Here is a 7008-nt window from a genome sequence, read left to right on the forward strand (position 1 = left end):
GGGGTGTGCAGGAGGCAGCTGATCGATGTTTCTCTCTCATCGATGTTTCTAACTCTCTGTCCCTCTCCCTTCTTCTCTGTAAAAAATCAATAAAGTATATATTTAAAAAAAACAAAAAAACTGAGAGATAGACCGACACTCTATAACCGGTGCCTCCGTCACCTTTCATTACTGGGGAACAGATCTCAGCACTCGCTGGGCACCGAACTTCGTTAGAGGGGAACAAGACCCAGAGCCTGAGACAAAAAGGGGACAGGACACCTCTTGTTCCCACACCATCCCTGAAGAGCCTCTCCCACTGAACTCTGTAAAAGCATCATCTCTTAGTGTGGGGAGGCCTGAATTTAAGCAAGAAGCCAGTAGCCTCTGGCCTGCTGGGAACCACCCCTCCACTCCCTGACCAAAGGGCCCAGCAAAGAGAAAGCGGCTGTGCCACGGGGTCACTCTGTCCCCAGCTGTCACCCTTGTGTCTGGTGCCGCCCAGTGTGCCACCAGTCTCATCACCATAGGTGAACTACACTCCCAGATTCCAAAATCGAAGGTTTGAGGGGACACCCGGAACATGCTATTAGTCCTGGGTATCTCTGTGGTTCCCGTAGATGACTTCAGCAGGAGTTTAGCAGCTGGTAGAGTTTCTCTCCCAGCCCTAGCCAATTTGGCTCAGTGGATAGAGCAGGGGTCCTCAAACTTTTTAAACAGGGGGCCAGTTCACTGTCCCTCAGACTGTTGGAGGGCCGGACTATACTTTAAAAAAAAACTATGAACAAATTCCTATGTACACTGCACATATCTTATTTTGAAGTAAAAAAACAAAACGGGAACAAATACAATATTTGTATTTGCATGTGGCCCGCGGGCCGTAGTTTGAGGACCCCTGGGATAGAGCGTCAGCCTGTGGACCAAAGAGTCCTGGGTTTGATTCCGGTCAAGGGCACGTACCTCGGTTGCAGGCTCCTCCCTGGCCTGGGCCCTGGTCAGGGCGTGTGCAGGAGGCAACCAATCGATGTGTTTCTCTCACATCGATATTTCTCTCTGTCTTTCCCTCTCTCTCCCACTCTCTCTGAAAATCAATGAAAAAATATCCTCGGGTGAGGATTTAAAGAAAAGAGTTTCTCTCTCAGGTGTTCTCTTTTTCTCTCTTTCTCAGACCTCCACACACTTCTCCTTCCCATGCCTTTCTGTCCCCATCCCTTTCTCCATGCCTGCTCGTCCCTCCCTCCTCCTTCTCTCTCAGCCTCTTTCTCATTCCTCTCTCCCTCCTTCTTCCCTCCTTCCCTTCTCAACTGAGACCCAGGTGGGCTCTTTCATGATGGTTGCTGAGACCTCAGGGCAGTCGGCCTTCTGCAGGAAAGCAGGGCCCCAGCCGGGCAGCCTTTTACCAATAACCCAGAGTGGAGATAGGTGCCACACGTGTGCCCACTGTGTATGTTCCCAGTGACCCGAGGGGATGACAGGGAATAATATCCAAAGAAACAGCCCTATGTGCCCTTCTACCATCAGACAAAATGGAATATTAAAGCCCTAGTGTTTTTAAGACACATGGTGAAATGCTTACAGATAAAACAATGTGATGTCTGGCAACTGCCTCAAAATAGCACAGGGCGAGAGGAAGAGGGCAGGGAGGGAGGACACCAATGCAGCAGGATTAGCCAAGAGCTGATAGCCGTTGATCTGGGTGAGGAGTACATGGGCGTTTATCATCTTATCTTCTCTACGTTTGTGCATTTAAGCACAACCGGCACCAGACCCTTGTTTAGTGGACAGCATGGGTCCATCCAGATAATCCCAAGGTCACACCCATTAGTCTGACTATTATTATTTAAAAAACAAAAAAGAAAATAGCCGGTTTGGCTCAGTGGATAGAGCGTTGGCCTGCTGACCAAAGGGTCCCGGGTTTGATTCTGGTCAAGGGCGCATACCATGGTTGCAGGCTCCTCCCCGGGCCCTGGTTGGGGCTCATGCAGGAGGCAATCAATCGATATTTCTCTCACATCAATGTTTCTCTCTCTTTCCCTCTCTCTTCCACTCTCCCTAAAAATCAATGGAAAAATATCCTTGGGTGAGGATTTAAAAAACAAAAAGCAGAAACTAACAAGTGTCAGTGAAATTGTGGAGAAATTGGAATCCCCATTCATTGCTGGTGGGAATATTAAATGGTTCGGACACTATGGAAAACAGCATGGTGGTTTCTCAAAAAAAATTAAACATAGAATTTACCACATGATCTAGCAATTCCACTTCCAGGTATAGACCCAAAAGAACTGGAAGCAGGGTCTCAGAGGTATTTGTACACCATATTCAGAGCGGTATTAATCACAATAGACAAAAGGTGGGATCAAACAGACTGTCCATCCAAAAATGACTGGGTAAACAGTGTGCTATAAATAGACAGGGGAATATTATTCAACCTTAAAAAGGAATAAAGATCTGACACATGCTACACTGTGGGTAAACCTCCAGGACCTTCTGCTAAGGGAAATAAGCCAGTCACAAAGGACAAGTCCTGTAGGACTGCATCTATATAAGGCACGCAGAGTGGTTAAATTCACACAGACAGGGAGTATAATGGGAGAGAGCAGGAGTTTTTTAAAGAATACGTTTTTATTGATTTTTGATAGAGAAGTAAGGGCAGGGGGAGAACCAAACCTATATGAGGTACGTAGAGTGGTCAAATTCACACAGACAGGGAGTATAAAGGGAGAGAGCAGGAGGAGTTAATGTTTTTTGTTGTTGTCTTTTAAAGAATATGTTTTTACTGATTTTTGATAGAGAAGTAAGGGCAGGGGGAGAACCATCGATTGGCTGCCTCCTGCATGCCCCCAACTAGGGATCGAGCCTGCAACCCTGACATATACCCTGACCATGAGTCGAACTGGAGACCTCTTGGTGCATGGGATGCCGCTCGACCAACCGAGCCACACCGGCCAGGGCAGGGAGAGTTCATGTTCAATGGGCACAGGGTTTATGTTGGGGACGATGAAATGGTAATGGAAGTGGATGGTGGTGTGATGGTTCACAGCAATGTGAATGTTCTTAACACCACTGCACAGTGCTGAAAACGGTTAGAATGCTCAACTCTGTCATGTCTGTTTGATTATAACTTAAAATAATAACTACCAAGGAACAGCAACAACAACAACAAAATCACTTGCGTCCAAACTCTCAGCTCCTGAAGGCTGGCCCAGGTCAGCCTGGACTGCATACCTCAGTGAGGCTCTCCAAACAAGGGTGTGGTGAGCGTTGCTGGGGGTGCAGAGCCGTGGAGAAAGGAGTCACTTCCACCTAGGCACATGGCTTAGTGACCAAACACCACCTGCAGAAAGAAAAGATAAAAAGTCTTTTAAATAGGCCTGAAGGTAAATGTTAAAGTAGGTTAAGATGGTGATGATAATAATAATAGTGTAAGTCAAACCCTGAGAAAAATCTCCAACATAAATTCAATGCAGGCCCCAAATGTAGTCAAAGACAAACCGTGTCCCAGCCCCAGGCTTCCCCTCCTTCCCCCTCCCAGTGTGGAGGTTCGCAGTGCAGCCTCAACCTGGGTTCAAATCCCGGGTCGACTACCTTCTAGCCATGTGACCTCGAGCAGGTCTCTTCACGTCTGTGTCTGTGTCCCCCGCATATAAGCGAGTGTTATGGAGATTAGAGTTAACATCTGTAAAGCTGTTACTACAATGTCTTAAACGCAGCAAACACGTGTTTGTTCATTGTTATGCCACCACTCTCAGTGGCCAGCAAGCTTTATCTGACAGTTTTTCAGGGTGCCCCAGCAGACAGCCGAACCCCTAACTGTCAGGCTGACTGGAAGCATGCATAAGGGACAGGGACAAGGTAAATGAGGGGCGCTGACCGCGCCACACAGCTCACTCTCCAGTGCTCAGAAGCCTGCTGAAGCAGAGGAAGCACGGGGTCAAGGAGTGGGCACGGACCAAGGGCCAGGTAAGCGGGGGGAACGTCACAGGTGGGGAGAGGCAGGAAGGGACAGCACTGAGGAGGGGAGGCACATGAGGGAAGACAAGGGAAAAACTGGCAGAACCCATTTTTAAAACGGGGTGGTCCTCTGCCCTGGCCGGGTAGCTCAGTGGTTAGAGGGCCGCCCCGATCCATCAACGCTGCGGGTTCGATCCCCAGTCAGGGCACATACAAGAATCAACCAATGAAGGCATCAATAAGAACAACAAATCGATGTTTCCCTCCTTTCTTCTCTCTCTGAAAGCAATAAATAAACTTAAAAAACAACAACAACTAGCCCTAGTGGTTTGGCTCAGTGGATAGAGCGTTGGCCTGCAGAGCAAAGGGCCCAGGTTCGATTCTGGTTCGATTCCGGTCAAGGGCACGCACCTTGGTTGCAGGCTCCTCCCTGGCCCAGGCCCTGGTCAGGGCGCGTGCAGGAGACAACCAATCAATGTGTTTCTCTCACATCGATGTTTCTCTCTGCCTTTCCCTCTCTCTTCCACACTCTCTAAAAATCAATAGAAAATATCCTCAGGTGAGGATTAAAAAATAATAATAACTAAAAAATAAAAAGAACAACAACTAGGTGGTCCTCAACTCTAGCTGAACATCAGAGTCACCTCGGGCACTTTGCAAACAATGGAAGCTTGGCCACAGCCCCAGATTCCAGTTTAACCGGCCAGTGTTGGGGGAGACCTTGTTAAGGGTCCATCAGCTACCTGTACCCACCAATGTCAAACGAAAAAGCCTCATTCCTAATTCTGCTCACTCAAATCCTATTCCTGCACTCCTCGCTGAACTTCAGTTCTGTCTTAACTTTGACAAACCAGAATTCAGTTTGGATTCTAAATGGAGATATAGACAATGTTAACGGAAGAATCTAGAGGGGAAGGGACAAAAAGCAATTATCGCAATTCTATAGAAGAGAAAGAGAAAACACTTTTTCCTCCTCTTATTGCGACCTTCACATTTCAAAATATAAACTAACAAGCAGACACTGTGCTGTCCAAATGAGGACCACAGTCAGAGCCCGGGGCCGGGGCAGGGGCTGCGGTGTCTCCCATCTGATGTCCCGAGTCAGTTCTGAGCCTCTCCAATGAGCGAGCGTGCCCGGTGATTTATTCCAGGTTAACCTTGGCTCCTGAGGCCACTGGCCTCTGCCAGGTTACCCGGACCGTCTCTTGTACCCAGTTAACAGGGTTTGGCTGCAGAGCGGAGCTGGCACACCTGAGCACCAGGCCTCACTGGCCCAAGCTTCTCCCAGGTCACCCTACCCCCTAGACACGCGTTGATTTATAGGAGCTTTACCGTTTACAAAACATGATTCCCACGGCACAAGGAACTGGCAAGTGGGGGGGCGGGGCCGAGACCAGAGCCCAGACTCCTTCAGGCCTCCAAGGACCAAGTGGCCCTTCCCTTCAGGATTCTGAACCAGGAGGTCGGGTTTCACATTTCAGGTTCCCAACACCCTCGCCTTCCCAAGGTGCTGTTATAGGTGCTACAAAGGCAGTCACCACAGCCTTTGCCATAATTATGACACACCTGAGGGTATTGGAAGACCAAGATTAGAAAACAGTGTTCTAGAACAGCGGTCGCCAACCTTTCAAACCTCGCGGACCACCAGTGGTCCTTGGACCCCCGGCTGGCGACCGCTGTCCTAGAACATCGTTCTAGATTAGAAGTCCTTCTAGGACCAGAAAGATTAAGAACTGTCAGAGCCAGAGACCCTGGGAAACCATTCAATGTAAGTCACTGACTGTAGCAAGAAAATGAAGGCCCAGCCCTAGCCAGTTTGGCTCAGTGGATAGAGCATCGGCCTGTAGGCTTGAGGGGTTCAATTTCGGTCAAGGGCACATGCCTGGGTTGTGGGCTCAGTCCCCAGTGGGGGGTGTGCGGGAGGCAGCCGATCGGTGTTTCTCTCATCATCGATGTTTCTAACTCTCCCTCTCCCTTCCTCTCTGAAATCAATAAAAATATATTTAAAAAAAACAGAAAATGACGGCCCAGAGAGGTGAGTATGAGATAAAGCACATACACTGAAGCGTTTTCATTGCTGTGAAAGACTCCTCTTATGCCTGCCAGGGGACTGGCCTCCCCTCGCCTTCTCAGACAGGCTGAGGTCTCCTACTCACAGTTACCCATTGAAATCTCTCCATCAATTACTGGGCATAAGGCTTACGTAACCCTCCAAGAGCGATTCTAGCCTTGGATGCACATCTAGGGAGCAATACTAATGCCTAACCCCACCTCAGACCAATTAAATCAGAATTTTTAGGGGTGGGGGTCACCCAGGTGACTGATGCTGTCTGGGATAGAAAACAACTGTCTTTGGACCACGGACCACCGGCCTCAAAAACCACCCATTAAGGCTTAACGATGCAGGCGCGTGGGCCCACCTGGAGACTGACTGGGGAGTGGAGTGGGCCCCAGGGGTCCGAAGCCCTGACAGTCACTGAGCGGTTAGGAACAAGGGCAGAGCGAGTCCCGGAAGCCACACGTGTGCTCCAGATCCGACTCTGATGCCCACTCTTCGCGGAGAGCTAAGCCCCCCTGCTTCCATCACCAGCAGCCAGGCCACCCTCCCAAAAGAGGCTGAGGCCACTGTGCTCTGCACAGCCCCGCAGGCTCCCATCTCACCCACACTCGGGGCCCCACTGGGACTTACAAGCCACGTGGGGTCGCCGGCCTCCTCTCCCGGCCTTCCCCCTCCTCACTCGGCCCCGCCACTGGTTTTCCTGGCTGTTCCACAAACTCTCGAGCATTCTCTGGCCTCAAGGACTAGCTGTCTTGCTTTTCTCTCCACGCTGATGGCTCCTCCCTCAGATAACGGCCTGGCTCCCTCTCACCTCCCTCCGATCTCTGCTCAAAGGTCTTTTTATCAGTGAGGCTTCTCGGCCTTCCCCTCCCACCGAGCCTCCCTGTCCTCCATCCCTGCTTTGTTTTCCTCCAAAATACTTTTCACCATCTCTCATACTTTATATTTTATTTACTGTCTATAAGCCCACACACACTAGAATAGGAGCTCCATGAAGGTAAGATTTTTCTTTATTTTGT

At 49.6% G+C, this 7008-nt stretch overlaps 1 protein-coding gene across 1 annotated transcript in view; it reads right to left on the reverse strand.

Moving 5' to 3' along the window:
* Positions 1-3432, reverse strand: part of ZNF592 (zinc finger protein 592) — a 38814-nt gene extending 35382 nt beyond the window's left edge. Inside the window, exon 1 of the mRNA XM_014549617.1 lies at positions 3205-3432. The gene's annotated coding sequence lies outside the window, so the exon portion shown is untranslated. The remainder of the gene's footprint in view (positions 1-3204) is intronic.
* Between the last annotated feature and the right edge of the window lie 3576 nt (positions 3433-7008).

Source organism: Myotis brandtii, unplaced genomic scaffold, assembly GCF_000412655.1.
Source record: "Myotis brandtii unplaced genomic scaffold, ASM41265v1 scaffold561, whole genome shotgun sequence".
Taxonomy (NCBI): domain Eukaryota; kingdom Metazoa; phylum Chordata; class Mammalia; order Chiroptera; family Vespertilionidae; genus Myotis; species Myotis brandtii.